Raw genomic sequence first — 6451 nt, 5'->3', positions numbered from 1 at the left:
CACCTCACATTGGTCACCTGTGACCTTGGGCAAATTAGTTCCTCCTCTGAGCCTTGTCTTGCTCAGCTATGTAAGGAATTAATGCTTGGCTGGTTGCAACAGTTCTAGGAAAGGTGCTTTGAAAAAGGCTAAGCAACTACGGTGCTGTCAGTGATGAACAAACTGTGGCACACCTTCCCTTGTTTTTTAAAATGTCTTTATCGAGATGTAATTCACATACCACACGATTCGCCCATTTTAAATGTGTGCTTCAGCAGGTTTTAGTCTATTCACAGAGTTGCACAACCATGATCACAATCAGTTTTAGAACATTTTCATCATCCCAAGAAGAAATCTGTATTCTTGCCAGGAGCAATGGCTCCTGCCTGTAGTCTCAGCGATGAGGGAGGATTGCTTAAGTCTGGGAGTTCAAGACCAGCATAGGCAACATTAAAAACAAGAAAACCCCAAAAAAACCTTAGCTGGGCGTGGTGAACACAAACCTGTAGTCCCAGCTATTTATGAGGCTGAGGCAGGAGGATCGCTTGAGCCCGGGAGTTTGAGCCATGATCCTACCCCTGTACTCTAACTTGGGCGACAGAGCAAGACAACTCAAAAAAACAAACAAACAAAAAAAAACTAAAACTAAAAACAAAACAATACTCTTAATTTATTTTATTTTATTTTTTAGAGATGGAGTCTAATTTTGTTGCCTAGATTGGTCTTGAACTCCTGAATTCAAGGGATCCTCTGCCTCAGCCTCCCAAAATGCTGCAATTTCAGGCGTGAGCTGCGCCCGGCCAAAACCCTACTCAGGAGCTCTTACCCTCCAGTCTTCTCAGGCCTCTGAGCCCCAGGCAAGTACTCATCTACTTTCTATCTCTATAGATGTGCTTATTCTGGACATTTCATAGAAATGAAATCACATAACGTGTTGTCTTTTGACTGACTTTTTTCATTTAGGATAATACTTGCAAGTCTTGTCCATTTTGTAGCATATATAAACATTTAATTCCTTTTTATAGTTGAATAATATTCCATTGTATGTGTATGCCACATTTTATGTATCCATTCATCAGCTGACAGACATTTGTGGGTTTTTTTTCCTATTTTGGGGCTACTATGAATAGTGCTGCTTTGAAGTTTTTGTGTAGACACATGTTTTCATTTCTTTTTTTTTTTTTTTTTTTTTGAGACAGAGTTTTCTCTGTCGCTAGGCTGGAGTGCAATGGTGCCATCTCAGCTCACTGCAACCTCTGCCTGCTGGGTTCAAGCGATTCCCCTGCCTCAGCCTCCCAAGTAGCTGGGACTACAGGCATGCGCCACCATGCCCAGCTAATTTTTTGTATTTTAGTAGAGATGGGGTTTCACCATGTTGGCCAAGATGGTCTCGAGCTCCTGACCTCGTGATCCACCGGCCTCAGCCTCCCAAAGTGTTGGGATTACAGGCATGAGCTGCCACGTCCAGCATTTTTTTTTTTTTTTTTTTTAGACAGAGTCTCACTCTGTCACCCAAGCTGGAGTGCAGTGGTGTGATCTCGGCTCACTGCAACCTCCACCTCCCAGGTTCAAGTGATTATACTGTCTTAGCCTCCCAAGTAGCTGGGATTACAGGTGCATGCCACCACATTCAGTTAATTTTTGTATTTTTAGTAGAGACGGGGTTTCACCAAGTTGGCCCAGCTGGTCTTGAACTCAAGCGATTCGCCCGCCTCGGCCTCCCAAAGTGCTGGTATTATAGGTGTGAGCCACCGCACCCAGCCTATTTTATTTATTTATTTTATTAGAGGTAGGGTTTTGCCATATTGCCCAGGCTGTTCTCAAACTCCTGGGCGCAAGTGATCTGCCTGCCTTGGTTTCCCAAAGAGTTGGGATTACAGGCATGCGCCACTGTGTGGGGCCATTAAGTTTTATTTTTAACTGACAAATAATAATTGTGTATATCTATGGGGTATGAAATGATGTTTCAGTACCTATATACATTATGGAATGATCAAATCAGGCTAATTAACATACTTATCGCCTCATATACTTACTGTTTCTTTACGATGAGAACATTTAAGATTTGTTCTTTTAGCTTTTTTGAAATATATATTATTATTAACTATCACCATGCTGTATACTAGATCACTAGAACCTGGCTGGAGAAAAATCAAAAGGATACCTTGTGACCATGAAAATTACATGAATTCAAATTTTAGCTTGAAATATCTACTATCTAGCCCTTTATAGTAAGACTCTGATGACTTCTGAACTAAACAAACACAGAGAAACTTGGATAGAATCTATAAGCTGAATGAAAAAAGCAAATATAACAGTGATCTGTTGCTGCATAACAAATGATCCTAAAAGGTAATGGCTTAAAAATAGACATTTATTATCTCACATAGTTTCTATGGATCAAAAATTTGCAAGTGGCTTGACTGAGTGGTTTTGGCTTGGGGTCTCTGACAAGGTTATGGTTAAGATGTTGCTGGAGGCCAGGCACGGTGGCTCACGCCTGTAATCCCAGCACTTTGGGAGGCCAAGGCAGGTGGATCACGAGGTCAGGAGATCGAGACCATCCTGGCTAACAGGATGAAACCCTGTCTCTACCAAAAATACAAAAAAATTAGCTGGGCGTGGTGGCAGGCGCCTGTAGTCCCAGCTACTCAGGAGGCTGAGGCAGGAGAATGGCGTGAACCCAGGAGGCAAGGCTTGCAGTGAGCGGAGATCGCGCCACTGCACTCCAGCCTGGGCGACAGAGCGAGACTCCGTCTCAAAAAAAAAAAAAAAAAAAAAAAGATGTTGCTGGGGCTGCAGTCATCTGAAGGCTTTACTGGGGCTGCAGAATCACTTTCAAGATGGTTCACTTACATAGCTGGCAAGTTGGTGCTAGCTGTTTGCAGAAGGCCTCGTTCCTCTTAGACCTCTTCATAGGGCTACTTGAGTGTCCTCATAACATGACAGTTGAAGGCCGGGTGCCTCAACTCATTGTTGTTTTAATTTACAGTTCCCCCTGGGCATGGTGTCTCACGCCTGTAATCCCAGCACTTTGGCAGTCCAAAGCAGGCGGGTCACTTGAGGTCAGGAGTTCAAGACCAGCCTGGCCAACATGGCGAAACCCCGTCTCTACTAAAAATACAAAAAAATTAGCCGGGCATAGTGGCACACGCCTGTAATCCCAGCTACTTGGGTGGCTGAGGCAGGAGAATTTCTTGAACCCAGGAGGCGGAGGTTGCAGTGAGCCGAGATCATGCCACTGCACTCCAGCCTGGGTGACAAAGTGAGGCTTAGTCTCAAAAAAAAAAAAAAAAAAAGAAAAAAGAAAAAAAGAAAAAGAAAATGCTCAATTATTACCCAAATGGCAGTGCTGGTGGATTGCTCACCCCTCCCGCCAGCCTTCTGCCCTCTCTGGAGACAAAGGGCTCTTCTATCCCAGAGCCCTGTGAATGCCCCCAGTTCTAGACTGTTGGTGGGAGAATCAAAACTCTCTTTTAAAATATTAATATATCCTATGACTCTAGGCCTTGTCACTTCTTTCACTCAGCTCTTTTAACCCTCATCAGCTCTGCCAGGTAGGAACTGAACTGTTATATCAAGATGCCCAGAGAAGTGAGTTGAAGGGCATGTTTTTAACTGTTATACCTCCCTGTGAAGTCATTCATTCAGCAAATACTTATTGAGGACCTACTATGTGCCAGTACTGGGAATATAGCAGTGAACAAAGCAGGCAAAGCCCTTGTCTTCATGAGGGGTGGGAGCAGTGAGATAAGACACTAGACAGCCCATGCTTGGTATCTCATGCCTGTAGACCCAGCCACTTGGGAGGCTGAAGTGGGAGGATCACTTGAGCCTGGGAAGTGGAGGCTGCAGTTAGCCATGATTGCATCACTGCACTCCAGCCTGTGTGACAGAGACCCTGTCTCAAAACAAGCAAACAAAGACATTAGGCAGTAAACAAGCAGTAAATAAGATAGATACACTAAAATGGGGTGAACAGATGGAAAGTTACTGTGTTATAAGGGGTGTCAGGGAAGACTTACATTTGAACTGAAACCTGAAAATGGGGAAGGAGCCAGCCCAGTGAAGAGCAATTCTGTAAGTGAATACAGCAGTGAATAGAACAGTGAAAAATCCCTATGCTGACAGAGTTTACACACCACCAGAGGGAGACAGACAGCAAATATAAGTCAGTTATATGACATGTCAGGAGGTGATAATTGCCATGGGGAAAAAGTAGAGCAGGGTAAGGGGGTGTATTAGTCTGTTTTCACACTGCTGATAAAGATATACCCGAGACTGGGTAATTTATAAAGAAAAAGAGGTTTAATGGACTCACAGTTCCTTGTGGCTGGGGAGGCCTCATGATCATGTTGGAAGGTGAAAGGCATGTCTTACATGGCGGCAGGCAAGAGAGAGAATGAAAGCCAGCAAAAAAGGAAACCCCTTATAAAACCATCAGATTTTGTGAGACTTATTCACTACCACAAGAATAGTATGGGGGAAACTGCCCCCATGATTCAAGTATCTCCCACATGGTCCCTCCCATAACACATGGAAATTATGGGAGCTACAATTCAAGATGAGATTTGGGTGGGGACACAGCCAAACCATATTGGGGGCTAGGCTAGTTAATGAAGGTCTTGCTGAAAAGCTGATATTTGAACAAAGACTTGAGGATAGGGAGGAAACCATGCTCTTCATGGGGAACATTACACATGTCAGGAACAGCAAGTGCAAAGTTCCTGTGGCAGGAATGTGCCCAGGTTTTTTGAAAGGCAGCAGGGAGGCCTGGGTGACCCTGAGTTTATTGGCCTATTTGTCCCAACAAGCTTAGATGTAGCTTGCTGCTTCTTGTGATGTCAGATTTGTTTTTTTTTTTTTTTTTTTTTTTTGGGTGGTAAGGGAGTTGGAGAGAAGGAAGGACAGGAAACTGTCACAGATAGCCCAGTGATCAAACTTAGTGTCACAAAATAGCACAAACCTACACAATGGGCCTCCTGATATGATATAATGGGAAATAGATAACAAAGCCTATGTAATATGGTTACCAAAAGCGACTTGCCTGAATATAACCATGAATAATAAACAGGACAAATTCCAATTGTGGGACCTCTTACAAGACAACTGCCTGGATTCTTTAAAAATGTCATGAAAGAAAAAATGATGTGAACATTGATTGGCTCTTGGATCACAAATAAAACCACAGCTACGCAGGATATAAATGAGACAACGGGACATTTGAGTATGTGTCGGTGAGGTAATAGCATTATATCAAGGTTGAGCTTTTTAAGTGTGATAATGGCATTGCGGTTGCCTACAGAGATACAGGCTGAAGTATTCAGGGATGAAGTGTCAGGATGTCTCCAAGTAACTCTCAAATGGTGCAGTCAAGAAAATAAAAATACAAATGAAATGCGTGGCAAAATGTGTTGACAATTGATGAATCCAAATGGGAGAAATAAGGGTGTTTGTTGATTGAGCGATTTTAAAGCATTTCTGTGGGTATGAAGTTTTTCAAAATAATTAGTTGCGAGGAAAAACTAACACTTTGCCCGTGGAGATGCTGGCTGCTCCTGCATCCCACCACGGGCCCCTTAGATGTGTGGATTTGCGGGTCTCCTGTTTCATGTATGTATTTATTTATTTAGAGATGGAGTTTCGCTCTTTCGGCCAGTCTGAAGTGAAGTGGCAATTCTTCTGCCTCAGCCTCCTGAGTAGCTGGGATTATACCCGCCTGCCACCACGCCCGGCTAATTTTTGTATTTTTGGTAAAGACAGGGTTTCGCCATGTTGGCCAGGCTGGTCTCGAACTCCTGACCTCAGGTGATCCACCCACCTCGGCCTCCCAAAGTGTTAGGATTACAGGCGCGAGCCAGCGCACCCGGCCAGGTCTCATTATTTCTGACACTCAACCTGATCCCTGCTGTCGCCGGGTGCCCCAAATCTCTTCATCTCGCGTACAGGACCTGTGACCTGTGGATGGACATCGCCGAGGGCAGGTATCTTATCAGAGAAGGAGAAATTCCAGCATCGTTTAAAGGAGGGAAGGGAGAAAAGAAGGAAGAAAAGGAGAGGAAGCCAGACAAGCTTGCCTCTTGCAGGCTCCGTGCGGCAGGGCGGCTACGGGCTCTGCAGTCCTGGGAGCCCTTCATGGTGCGTCACCGCCCCCCAGTGGCCACCAGGCAAGCACGCGGCGCCCGGCAGGGAGGTGGAAGGGGTCCTGTAACCCTCGCTCCTGGAGGCTCCCGGGAGAGCTCCTGGCAGGCCAGCGCCCCCACAATCCTAGCCTGTTCACCTTGGGTTAGCACATTATAAAAAGCAACTACTATGAGCTGAGCACGGTGCAGGTGCAGGTGCTCTGTAGCTATTAACTCACTTAATCCTCACATCAGCTTTAATAGGTGAGATTATGGTAGCCTCCATTTTACAGAAAAACTCAGGCTCAGAAAGGGAATGCAGATTGCCCAGGCTGGTCTTGAACTCCTGG

Source organism: Pongo abelii, chromosome 18 (assembly GCF_028885655.2).
Source record: "Pongo abelii isolate AG06213 chromosome 18, NHGRI_mPonAbe1-v2.0_pri, whole genome shotgun sequence".
NCBI classification, from domain to species: Eukaryota; Metazoa; Chordata; class Mammalia; order Primates; family Hominidae; genus Pongo; species Pongo abelii.
Note: the sequence above shows the minus strand (reverse complement) of the source record.